General features: G+C 41.2%; 1 long non-coding RNA gene across 1 annotated transcript in view; it reads left to right on the top strand.

Annotated features, from left to right (window-relative positions):
* The first annotated feature begins 1,292 nt into the window (after window positions 1–1,292).
* Window positions 1,293–13,775, top strand: part of LOC113911507 — a 33,449-nt gene continuing 20,966 nt past the window's right edge. Inside the window, exons 1-2 of the long non-coding RNA XR_003516497.2 lie at window positions 1,293–1,535; window positions 6,880–6,960. This is a non-coding gene — a long non-coding RNA (uncharacterized LOC113911507). The remainder of the gene's footprint in view (window positions 1,536–6,879; window positions 6,961–13,775) is intronic.

Below are 13,775 nucleotides of genomic sequence, written 5' to 3'. Positions count from 1 at the left end.
AAGAGTGATGCTGGAGGCGGCTTCGGAGGTTACATGTCGGAGATGACCAAGTCACATGAGAGAGTTACTGCATTTCGAAGCCTCTTTTTTACAGCCGTTTACAAATACTGCAGGACCAGTAAAATGTATACAAATAATCCACGTTAAATAAAAAGATCCTAGATCTCAATACTAAGAGATCATTATTAATATTTTGGTATATATGCTTCTAGATTTTTCTGTGTGTAATATATATATGTGTTTCATATCTTGTATATTTCTAATATGCATTTCTAATATATACATATTCTTAATAAACACAAATACATATATATTTATACCATACTTACTATGTTGCCACTCATTATTCTCACCTAACAACGTATCATAAAAATAAAGGACTACAACATCATGGAATGCCTGCATGATAGTCCACGATTTGGGTGTTTCATCAACCATCTAGACAAACCTTTGGGGCTGTACGTTTGTGTAGTATAATGCAGTGACCAAGATCATTGGCTTTGGGGTCAGAGATACATGGGTTCTGCCAAGCCAAGTCTTTGAACTTTAAACAAGTCACTCTAAGCCTCAGTTTTTGATTTTTGTCAAATGGGGATGATAATGGTACCTACTTCATGAGGTTGCCGTGAAATGAAATGATCTAACGTCTTTAAATATGCTAGTGCTGGTCCTGGTACATAGTGAACACCCCATGAATATTAGCTGTAATATTAATAATATTCAGCATGTTTGCTATTGTAGAAGACACCATGGCGTTCATCTTGTTCTGTCGATCTTTCATACGTATTATTTCTTCAAAGTCCTTGAAAATAAAAATTCCTATCCCTTGTATTTTCTCATTGGGTGAACTTATAAGAGCCAGGCAGCTTGTGCTGTAGATGGCTTATCCTAAGGCTGCTGGGAGGAGGCCAGTTCCACCCACAGGTCATTAAGTGAAGGGTATTGCTGCTGGGTTTTCCCTGTTTCCTCCTCTTTATATCATCTCAAACCCAGGGTTTGATCAGGGTTTCTGAACTCTCCTTGCTGTTCGCCTGCCTTTGTGCCCCCTGTTCTTTTTTTGTTTGTTTCTGTTTTTATTCAAATTCTAGTTAGTTAACATATCGTGTAATATTAGTTTCAGGAGCAGAATTTAGTGACGCCTCACTTCCATATAACACCCAGTGCTCATCACAAGTGGTCTCCTTAATCCCCGTCAGCCATCTAACCCACCCCCCACCCCCCTCCCCTCCAGCCACCCTCTGTTTGTTCTCTATGATAAGAGTCGGTTTTATGGTTTACTTCTCTCTTTTGTTCCCTGTTTTTGTTCATCTGTTTCACTTCTTAAATCCACTGTTTTTCTGTGTTGTAAGAAGTCCTGCTTATCCTTCAGTGTCCTGTTTACATGACTTCCTTTCCTCCCCTGCTCTCGGCATCTCTGTGATAACAACCATCTCCGCCTGCTGTCTGAATCAAAGAGCAAGAAATGCCGGTCGCTTTACCAGCTATGCTCAGATTGCCTGAGAATCCTGACTTTACCATTTACAGTATGGCCTTGGGTAAGTTCCTTGCTTCTTCCGGCCTCATTTCCTTTACCTGTAAGATGGGGATAATAGTATCTTATCTCATACGGTTGCTGTATGAAGCAAATGTTATGATGTCTTGTAAAGTGCTTGGTGTAGCCTTTGGAACACAGTAAGCATTTCAAGAGTGCTTATTAGTAGTAGTTGCAGTAGTGAAGAAGAAGGAGGAGGAGGAGGAGAAGGAGGTCGTAGTAAGGGATACCTCCTACAACCCCTGCTCAGGGCAACAGCCCCGGGTGCTGTTTGCACTGGGGTGGCCACCAGGATTGAGTGAGAGATTAGGCAGGGATGTGCACGGACATGGCATGGACATAGCCTGTGTGACCTGGTTTGAAATGATGATATACATGAATTACATATTCTCATTTTAAATCGGAACAGAACCACAAATGAAAGTTGTCAGTGATAGAAGGGCAACTTCATTTTACATATTAGAGATGAATCAGAAGCGTGAAGAGGGCACAGAAAGCAGAGTGAAACGGATGCCTAGAGAAAATCAGAGAAAGAGAGAACAAGCGCAACTTTGCAGTCTCTGTGAAAGGTTGCCCAGGTTCCTGGCCACTTTCCAGTTCCCAATTCCAGTCCTCAGGAGTCCTGGCTGTACTTTGGTTCCTGTCCTTTGATTTCAGTAAGTGTCCTTTGTGTGACTTTATAATAAATGTACCCATTTTGAAGCTAGATTGAGGTGCTCTCTGTTCTAGTCACCAAAAAAAGCTCTAAATACAGATCAGTTGCAGGCCTCATGCCCCACCTCTAAACTATAGACCACGAGCATCTTTAAAGCAAAGGGTGACATCAGTGTTTTTACTTAAAAGATATTTCAAACATATTAAAAAAAGAAATAATTAATGTGCATCTGTGAACCCAATAATTAGCTTTAGCAATTGTTGAATCAAATAGCATTGCCATGTTTGCCTCATAATTTTTAAAAAGAACTGAAGAATTTCAGTACAGATGAAACCTCTGAGATACTCATCCTCAATCTTATTGCCCATCCTTCTCAAAAGTAGCCACTATCCTGATTTTGGTATTTATCACTCACATGTGAGATACATCTATTATTTTGCATTATTTAAACTTTACAAAAATTATACCATTCTGCAACTTTAACATGTCACCTGTTTTTGAAAGTTATGTAGTCAACTCTACAGATATGTGGAAATTTTCTCTCCCCCAAATCATGCCTCTCTCTCCCTGCTCTCAGACCTTTGACATAATGTTTGAGTGCCTTCCCCTCGCCCCACTATCTGATCCAAATGTTGGACATCTTTTCACCTTCCATACAATTCAAATGTTACCCTTCAGACACATTTTCTAGCAGGAGCTTCATTCTCTCTTCTGCTTGTGTCTTGTTTTTCCTGCCATTAAATTAGTCATCCAAGTATATTATAATTGTTCACATGTCTATCTCACTCACTAAATGTTGAAATCTTGGAAGGGGGTCAACAAACTTTTTCTGTAAAGGCCAGATAGTAAATATTTTAGGCTCTGTGGGCCATAAAGTCTCTACCACAACTACTCAGCTCTGCTGTTGGAGCGGAAAAGCAGCCACGGATGGTACCTTACAAATGGGCATGCCTGCGCTGCCACAGAACTTTATTTATCAACACCGAAATTTGAGTTGCATATATTCTTCTCTTGACTTTTTCTGACTATTTAAATATGTGAAAACAATTCTTAGCTCACAAGCGGTACAATCCCAGATCGTGAGCTGAATCAGGCCCATGCGTTATAATTGCCAACCCGAGCCCCAGAGGCTGCGTTCAGGTCTTTCCAGGTTTGCATCTCTATTGCCCATCCTGGTGCCTGACACAGTCTACGCTCAACAAACTTGATTCAAATCAATGAATAAAGAAAGGAAAGAGCACAGGCAACAGGAGTAAATCGGCACATCTGTTCTCTCCGTGCTCATGGTTTAGGACCCAGGACTTATCAGCGTGTGAACAGAGCACACGCACGCACAGCCCAGCACCGGCATCCTCTAGGGCTCTCTTCTCAGCAAGGCCAGTAGAAGTGCTGAAAGCAGTTCAGAGTCAGTCAGGATTTCCAAAAGAGCCCAGTTGTGGAGATGAGCTGGCTGGAGTAAGAGGCGCCCCTGGGAGCTGGGCCAGCAGCTGCTACACCCTCTCCTTTCTCTCCTGCAGCAGCAGGCAATGGCGTCCTGAGGGTTTGAGAGAATGGCGCGGGAGAGAAGGCTCATGCGAGATGGACAGGAAGAGTCATCCTACCAGAGGGAGGGGACGGAGTCGGAGAAAACTGTGAGATCGTTGGCACGGTGCCACATTGACAGGAGTCTTATAAACCAGGCAGGGGTTGTGATACGTGAGATGTGACCAGAGAGCTGGAGCCATGAAGGTGTTTTGATTGGGGTGAAGATAGGATCTAAGAAAGTTTTGTTGCCATTTATACTGGCAGAGACCCAGGTGAAACAAAAAGAAAGAAAGAAAGTTGGGGGTCTCTTGAGTATACTCGGGTGTGACATGATGAGGCTGGCAAGGAAAATGAGGCAAGAGGATGGTTTTAAGAGAAACTTCAAAGGAACAACCATTAAAACTCTGCATATCCTCAGTGGGTGCAGAGAGATAAACAAAGATGATACCACGATTTTGTGCCTAGCTGATTGAAACATGTATAATTCCTTTCTGAAAAGAGGCAAGGGGTGAAGGGGAAGGGAACAAATTTGAGACCCAGGTCTTAGTTTCTGCCAGTCGAGTCTGAGGTGATGATGATAAATTCAAAGAGCGGTGTCTGTGAGACTCAGATTCAGACGTGAGAGTGGCACGGTGGCGTGCTGGTAAGTGCTTACTCACGGGCTCTCCAGCAGCAAAAGCATCTGATCCATAGTACTTGCCGGCGTCTGTGGTACAACCCCTCCTGCCTTGGCTGATTGTAAGCTACCAATCTGACGTCACTGAACACAGAGTTGGGAAGAGCGGCCAGGAGGGACTTCTGGGAGCTGGGGTCAGCCGGGAGATACCACTGGGAGATGGCAAGGATGGGCATTTGAAAATCAAAGGAAAAGTAAAGCTGGGAGAACCCTTAAGAATCTTGGGCTCAGCCCTTCATTTTACAAAGACAAAACTGAGGCTAGCCATAAGACATAGGGCAGAGCTGAGCTCTGGAAAGTAGCAGGATGGTTTGGAGGTAGAAGAGCATAGCATTGGGGGTTCAGCCATTATATACACTGACAGAGTGTGGTGCTGCAAACACACTCCGTTTGAAGAGTAAGATAGTTATGACATCTACGGTGAGAGAAATATAATCCCCAATGATTATTGGTAACCATAGAAGGATAATAGCGTTGGTGGCAGTTTTGTATTCTAAGTCCAGTTTTCTTTCCTAAGATAACGCTTCTCTAAAGGTTTTCTTAGAATTGGGCAGTACATCAAGGGAGGAATTGCTTGTGGTCTGTTTTCCTTAGCTACCAGCACAAATTACTTCAGGTGTTAAGGGTCTAAGTTTGCATGGACACTCAAGTTGACACATAAATCAAAAGAAGGATATGATCCTTGTGGGTGTTTACCTGAGCATTGTAAGAGAAGGCTGAAAACCCACTACTTCTCAGATTCCACTGAGAGCTTCTGAACATCCAGGGGCATGGTGGGAGCTCAGCCGTTGTCTTTAGGGTGGTGGGCGTCATCTGCTTACTTCCTCACCATGACGCCCAAAACCTGACTTGTAAGGAGGCTGCCTTAAAAACACTGATACCACATTCACCGCCTCATCCAATATAGTCTCACCTGCTCCTTAGACATGGAGGAGGTACAGGTCTCATCAAGTCCTCAAGTTCAAGGAAAGTTCAATCAATATTTTTCTTTTGTTAACTTAAGTTTCAATGATGTGACAGTTCTCAGTAATCGCAACACATTGAGCTTATCTTGCTCTGGTCTTAGGGAAACAAAGGCTCATACAACTTCATGGTGTTGAGTTTTACCCCCAAATTCTCCTTGAAATGTTGCTTCAGCCTCCATTCTTATCCTAAGGTTTTTTTAACAAACTGAGGTCCTTTGAGAACTTTATTTTATGCATAGGGGAGTATCCTCCTATTTATACATATTCTACTGATTTCTTTCAACTTTGAGGAAATGAAGAAAATCTTGTTTCCCTTCAAGACTTTGACCTAGATAAGATCAGACCCTGTAGTCCAATGATAGAGACCTCAGAAGCCAGTATTGATCTGCCTTCAGAAACTTACAGGCCATTTAAGTTTTTAAATATATGAAGACCACATGATTCACCAGGCCCACTTTGATCTTGCCAAGAAAGTGTTTACAGGAAAACATTTGCAGTCTTGCATGCAAATACTTGTAAGTGCAAATCGGATCTTCGAAACCCACTTGTAACTTACTCGTTCTTCTTATTGGGAGTCCCCCTGAACTGATCAATCAGCAAAGAGTCAACTTATTAGTTAAAACTGTTACTTTACTTCTGTAATTCAAATTAAACTGGCCCTTTGGTGGGGGCCTTAAGGCTCATTTCATCACACAAGAAATACCCACATGTCTACAAGAGCTTTAAAGGGTAAGATAACTCTTTTCTAAAGGTTTCTTAGAATTGAGCAGTACGTCAAGGGAGGAATTATGGTATATTTGATATACCCAAATTTTATAAAAACCTGAACTACATAGCAAGTTTCCCCACCTTCTTTCTTTCTTAAACTCCCTCTGCTCACTCTTTCTCCTCGTCTCTCTCCCACATTGGTCTTCTGGCCTCCTTTCTGGTCATTTCCCTCTCTGCCTACTCTGGCCTAAATGTGTGTGTCTCCCTACAACTCACATGTTGGAATCCTAATGCTCAATGTGATGGTGTTGGGAGGTTGGGCCCCCAGGGGTGCTTTAGGTCATGAGGGTGGAGCCCTCGTGAATGAGATTAGTGCTCTTATTAAAAAAAAGACCCCACAGTGCTGCCTAGTTCCTTCTGCCACATGAGGAAATCATGGGAAGTCTGCAACCCGGAAGAGAGCCCTCACTCAACCATGCTGGTGCCCTGATCTTGGACTTCCCGCCTCCAGAACTGTGAGAAACAAATTTCTGTTGTTTATAAGCCACCCAGCCTGTGGTATTTAGCCCAAATGGACTAAGACAGTGACCATCTTTTTTGTTAAGGAAAGCAATCTGGTCGTTCCTTAAATCTTCTCAAAACCTCTTCATGTGAAAGAAAATGTGAAAAACAATTTTTTAATTTTTTGTCCTGCCTATAAAAATACTCTGTCACGATTGTTGTGCGAACAAATAGTTTGCTTTTAAACCAAATCATTGATGTAACCTGTGGAAGTCGTAACTCATGGTTCCTCCTTCTCCTCATTTCTTGTCTTCCACAGAACGTGTCCCCATGTTCCCTAAAGAGAGAGAAGAGCAGCTTCACTGTATTATCCGTGGGCTCTTGCCTACAGACCGATCAGGTATCTACACTGAGGACAGATAGTCCTGATCTCATGGAAGACAAGGGGGGTGGGGATTCCGCTCTCCTCCAAGTGAAAGCAGATTGTGCTACTGTAGTGGTAGATCATGAAATCATGGTAGTAGGTCATAGTGATATTTTTTTAAAAAATGAAATATGATAGAATAAAATATCAGACTACATTAGATAGGCAAGATGAATAAAATTTTACGGAATATTTATTTCAGTTATAACTAATGTAAAATGTATTTCTTATTGTGAATTGCAAGTCAAAAATATTTGAAAATTTTGAAAGCCACTGCTTTAGGTAATGTTTTACTTGACAGCTCAAAGATTGTTACCAACTCTGCGGAGTAGACTGGGGTTGGGAAATTAGACATTATCTGCTCTAGCTCTTCTGTATCCTGTACAAAAGCAGATCTTCTCCCTTAAGCCTTTGGAGCAGGGGGTTTTCAAATATTCTCTCCCAGGCTTTCAGAGGGTGTTGCACTGGGGGTTTTCACATGGTCAAACTTTATGCCCCGCATCCCACAACCTTCTCCTTTAAACTCCACCCCATAGAGAGAGTCCAGTTCTGCCTCCCATTTTGTTTAACCATTCCTATCCACCATTCCTATCCACCAAACTGATTAAAACTCAGCCAGCATTAAAATCTTCAAGTAGCTTACATATTTAATAGATTTCGGTGTCGAATATCTGCTTCTCAAGGGTTGATGAGCTCTGGTATCCCTGATGGCATGTGCATGTGTTTGCCTGGAGGGAGAAAACTCTCCCCTAGGCAGTGCTTCTCAGACTGTAATGGAGATGTTGGCGTACTGCAGATTCTGATTTTGTGCATCTAGAGCAGGACCTGAGATTCTGCATTTCTATCATGTTTCCAGGTGGTGTCAATGCCACTGGTCTTTGCATCATGTTTGAAAAGCAAGGCTTAGCATACTCAACATGAAACATCCTTGGCCACTGCTAGAATTAGCTCCCTACCAGCACCCCGTTCTTTTCTAGTATACGTAAGAAATCCAAACCCTACGTATTAACGTAGCTTTGATTCTTTCTTAAGAACGAATATTTTGACCTTATTGTGCTAAGAAGATTAAAACATTCTTCCTCTTCTGAATTCTCTCTCACAGGACTAGTACAACTCCAGTAAGTTAATAATACAGAGCACTGTGCCCAATCCACTTCTTCCCATTCCCTGGGGATGGAGGCTTGAGGAGAAGTCTGGGTTTGCCATGCCACATTTACGTCTGCTGTCCCAATTAGAGTCTCCTATTAGGCTGTTTCTGATGCCATTGTTTACAATATGAACACTTGCACACATGCACACACATTTAACCGCTCTAAAAAGTGTGTCATCCGATTATTGTAAGCCAGGTGGTAAGCTTGAAGTTATTGTGATTGCTTGTGTGTGAGAAAGCATGTTATTACTGGTGGAATAACCAAACAGCTCCAATTCTTGGAACTTTCAGTCAACAAAGCATTTGTTGAGGACTGTGAGTTCCAGTAGTTGCCTGAAAACCACCAGCTGACACATTCTGGTAAGACCAAGAAACTGCCAGTGTCAAAATTTGCAGGATGGTATCAGTAGCTTAGAAAAGACCAGAACCCAAAGCGGCAGGCTCCTTCAGAGAGACGAGCATCACCAGCTCTCTGGAGACTGCAGGTGAGGAGTAGGAAGCATCAGCAACACTGAACTGAAAAGTCACTCAGAAGACTTCAATTCGGAAGAAGCTTTATTTTGCTTGACTTTTTCTCTGATGTTTACGCGTGCGCGTACACACACACACACACACACGATAGTGTAATTTCAGAAATCTATGTTTAAATAGGTCTAAAAGAACTATGTTGGCATATCAAACAAAAATTCCAATTAAATTAAGAGAATATTTTATCATAGTTTAGTAAGCGGTTTGTTTGTTTGTTTTCCTAGTGGTACATAAAGTAAGGTTCATCTTCCACTCGATGGCATCTTAAATTGATGGAACACATTTTGAACCACATTTCTTCACTTATGACATATCCAGGGTCCCAAAACATGACTAATCTGGGATCATGATCTACGTTTCCTAGTTCTTGGCCTATTCCATCCCCTACCATGTATCAGAGTACTTGTGCTAAGCCACCATGCCCTGAGAGGAAGACTCTTGTCTTTTACCCAGCAGAGCATCTGATATGTAGCGCCATTCAATAGCATTTGTTTTCTGAGTAAAGGAATGAATGAATGACACTATGAACACGTAAGCATTCAAAGTGACATGCCTCATGCTTTCCTAGAAGTGATGACCGGTAAGTACCAAGTTCAATGTCAGAAAAAGACAAATGTCTCCCCTCTTCCACACCAATGGAATGTGACCAAAATGTAGGTCAAGAGGCAGAGTAATTCATCTTTCATGAAGACATCATTGTTTAATGCCATTTGAAAAGTATGAATGAAGAAGAAAAAATAATCTGTTCTTCACCAAACCCATCTAAATTTAATTAGCATGGCAAAAATAAAGGAACTTTATTTGTGAAGGATTATTATTCCTTTTTTATAAGGAGGAGGGCATTTACTCTTTAATTTGTGCATGGAATCTCTAAAGATGACAGGATGCACAACCTCAGCTCTAGATACATTCAAGCCAGTTCCCAAGAAACTCTCTGACTCTTTCAGGAGGCTCATCAGTGATGGAAATGTGTCACTTTTGCCTAAGGCAATGTCATTGCTCAGGGGAAAGTAAAGCACTATCGTTAGGTCAAGGGAGTTGTATACAGAGAACACCCAAGGGCATAAGGGGTTTCTTCAAAGAAATGTGTAAGGAGAAATGAGTGAAAGTATGCAAATTGCCTTGAAAATGAGAGGAGAAATTCTTTGAGAACTATGTGAAGCCCTTGATAAACCCATAGCTCCAAAACCTCATTTACATGCCAATTAATTAGAGAATCCTTCTAAGGAGGGCAGAAGCCTTGGATTGAAAACAAAATTGCAGCAGTACTTGAGCCCTATCCTGTAAATAATCAATAACATGTTCGATAGACCAGTATCATACAGAAGACATTTCAGCTTCAGATTTGAGGAAAATACCTTTATGGAAAAAGAGAAATCATGGAAACTCATCAGTTGGCCACCAAGAGAAAAATAGAATAACCCAACTCAAGAAAAGACTTTTGGTTACAGTCTAGATCCCCACCAAAAGTAGTTGGCTGCCCACTTAACCAAATTCGAGAATTGTCTTGTCCTTGAGTCCTAGGGTGGGAGTGTGGTAAAATTTTTGCCCCTGTATTATACCTCCTTCCTCAAATGGCTGAATCATTCCTAAGGTGGGGGTAAGAGACTGATAGGGAGGAGGTAGGGAGGGAGAGGAACAATAGTTTACTAGTCCATAATAATGAAATGGCCTAAGAATCCACAACTCAGCAGCAATATCTATGCAACACTCACAGAGCTCATATTTCAAGTCCCAAACTGCTCTCCTGCTGGCCTCTGATGAAGGAGAGCCCTGGGCAGAGAGTTTGAGGACAAAGAGACTCCAGTGATTCATCCACTTGCATTGACATGAACCAACGGGAAAAGCAGTCAGAAATTCCATCCCTGTCCTGGCTCTGCCTCCAACTAAACACATGATGCTGGAATACCAGTTCACATCCCTGAGTCTCTATTTCTTCATATTTAAAATGAAAATATATGAGCAAATTACAAGACCTTACAGATCCATCATGCTATAGGTCACTCCTGCTCTCAAGGAATTCAATTTTTGTCAGTAAAAAGAAACTACAAATTATAAGTGCAAATTAGAAATGAATGTGTCCCCAAAGGGAGGAATAGCAAGTTCTGTAAGTGTGCAATGGAAGAAGAAATATGTCAAGGAGTTTCAAGTGAATGTTCATGGCCTAAGGGTCTTTTAGGATGGTTAAGATTTGAATTTTTAGAGAAGTAAGGAAAATCTGGGCCTCATTGGAGAAGGGTCATGTCTGCCTTGCCATGATATCCCCTGGTGAAAGCATCACAAGTCCCCAGTAGCTCCTGTCACACGAGGGGATAGGGGATGTGGGGTAAGGGAGAAGGTCCCAATGTGGAAATAATGTTTCTGCCTACACAGAGCACTTTTTGACAATCAACAGTGCTTGTATTTCTCACCTCACTGCTTCCTGACCCCAACCCTGCGAGACAGTACAAGAAGCTGTTATAATCCCTTTAATGGAGGAGAGTCTTTATGACTGGCCTGGACCACTGCTGTGGTTAGGGACAAGGCTGGGCGTACTCGGGTTACGTCTCTCCTCTCTCCTTCCACTGTCCGACAATCCTCCCATGAGCATCCATTCCTTCAAATGTACATGGTGCCTAGATTATAAAGTCATCTATATACAAACCCTATCAAAAGCAGTCCCCCCAACAATTTATTCCCACTTTGCATGTGAGAAAACTGAAGTTTAGAGAAACTAATCACAGAGCAAGTGGTAAATGATGTAGAAGATTCTCTAGTAGAAGCTATGAAAGAGATCAGATGATTTCTTTCCTTGGCAGCTTGAAAGGCAGAGGGACATCGAATCACAGGTAAAACTAAAACTCTTGGCTGGCAGCTCTCTTCAAATATTTGAAGGCTGTCATAGATCAAAGAAGTAAGATTTGCTCACTTTTCTACTTCTAAAAAGGGCACACAAGAACCAGTCAACTTGATGAGAGTGAGACAGATTTCCACTCAACTTAATGAAGAACTTTTTTCAATGTTTTCCACTTGTAGAGGAAATACAGGATGATTTGGGGAAAATTCAAAAAACAAAGAAAAATAACTTCATAATCCCATAATCTAAAAATTATATTAATATTTTAGGATATTTTTCCTCTCATTTTTCAATGAGTACATATGATTAAATAATTGAGATCATACTGTACATAAAATTTTGCATGCTCTTTTTTCACTCAACATTATATCATCTTACAAGCATTTTTTTCAGCTCATTAATAAGCGCTTCATAAGCATAATTTAACAGCTACATAATATTCAATTGTATGGCTGCATCACAATTTATTTAAGTAATGCCCTATTTTGGGACATTTATGTTGTACTTAATTTGGGCCTATTATAATGTTTCAATGAAAATCTCTTGTGCATAAATCTTGCTGCACAGTTTTTTGAATTTTACAGGCTAGATTTTTAGGAGTTGAATTACTTAATAAAAAGTGTGATTATCTTTAAGACATTGATACATATTGCCATTTTCCCTCCATGAAATTTGTACTAATTAACCTCTGCCTCCTCATTTTTTTCCCCTTGGTATTCAAGACTTTGCATGCAAGGGAAGGGAGGGGAAAACAGAAGGGGAAAAAATCAGAGTGGGAGACAAACCATGAGAGACTCTTAACTATGAGAAAGGAATAGGGCTGCTGGAAGGGAGTGGGGCGGGGGGAATGGGGTTACTGGGTGATGGGCATTAAGGAGGGCATGTGATGTGATGAGCACTGGGTGTTATATGCAACTGATGAATTTCTGAACTCTACATCTGAAACTAATGATGTTCTATATGTTGTCTAATTGAATTTAAATTAAAAAAAGACTCTGCATGCTTCTGTTTTTATTTTTCTTCTTCACTGATTATTCCTTCTCAATCTATTTTGCTTGCCTTTTCTCTTCTGTTTGACCCCTAACTGTTGGAGGGTAACAGGACTCTCTCTGGCCCTCCCCTCTCTTTGCTATTGCTATATTTTCCCTACATTAATTAAACCAGTCCCCTTGGTTTTGAAAATGAACTAGAACTCCCAAATTTATATCTCTACCATGACCTTTTCCTGCAACTTGAACCCAGTATATCCAATTGCTGACATGACGATTGCACTTGGATGTCTAATAGATATCTCAACCTTGACACACCCAAACTCTTGATTTTCCTCCAAACCCATGCCAATCTGCTTCTTCACAAGCCTTTCCCATCTCAGTGACTGGAAATCCCATCCATTCAATTGTTCATAGAGGGAGTTTTCATTGAGTCTTTCCTCTCCTTCACCCACCAAATCAAATCTGCCAGCAGGTCCTACCAACCTTCTCTCCAAAACCATTCCTAATCTGATTCCCTCTGATCCCATTTCTCCAACCTAATCCAAATTAACTGTGGTCTTTTGCCTCCTTGAGATCTAACTTTCTAAATGAAGTCACCATTTTCAGTCTTGCTATGCCTACAATTTTCATTGTCCACTTAACAGCCATTTTTTTTCATTTATGCATTCTGCCAACAAATATTTTTGAGCATCTGCTACATACTGGGTATTCTAAGCACTGGGGTATAACAGGAAACAAAATAAAGTGTCAATCTCAAGGGATTTATACCCAAATTGGGTAGTATGACGATAAAACATAGAATTTATTTATTTTTATTTTCTAAAAAGATTTTATTTCTTTATATATTCGAGAGAGAAAGTGTGTGAGTGAGGAGGGGGGTAGAAGAAGAGGGAGAGGGAGAATCCTAAGTAGACTCCACACTGAGCATGGATTCGGACACAGGATCTCATGACACTCGATCTCATGACACTGAGATCATGACCTGAGCTGAAATCAAGAGTCGGAAGGATGCATAACTGACTGAGCCACCCAGGCACCCCAACAAAATGTAGAATTGAAAATTAAAGCTAGGGAGTGGACCAAATTGCTGTTTCATCTTGGGTAGTCAGAAAAAGTCTTTCTAATGAGACATTTTTGCAGAGACCCGAGGGAAATGTGAGAGAATGTGCCATAAACACATCTTGGGCGATGATATTCCCTGCAGAATATATACCAAGTGCAAAGTCAGGAACACATGTGGAATGTCCAAGGGCCATGCATGTTAAGTATCTTTATGTTTAGATGG

Source organism: Zalophus californianus, chromosome 12 (genome assembly GCF_009762305.2).
Source record: "Zalophus californianus isolate mZalCal1 chromosome 12, mZalCal1.pri.v2, whole genome shotgun sequence".
Lineage (NCBI taxonomy): Eukaryota > Metazoa > Chordata > Mammalia > Carnivora > Otariidae > Zalophus > Zalophus californianus.
The sequence above is the reverse complement of the archived record's forward strand: the minus strand, read 5'-3'. Positions and strand labels throughout refer to the sequence as shown.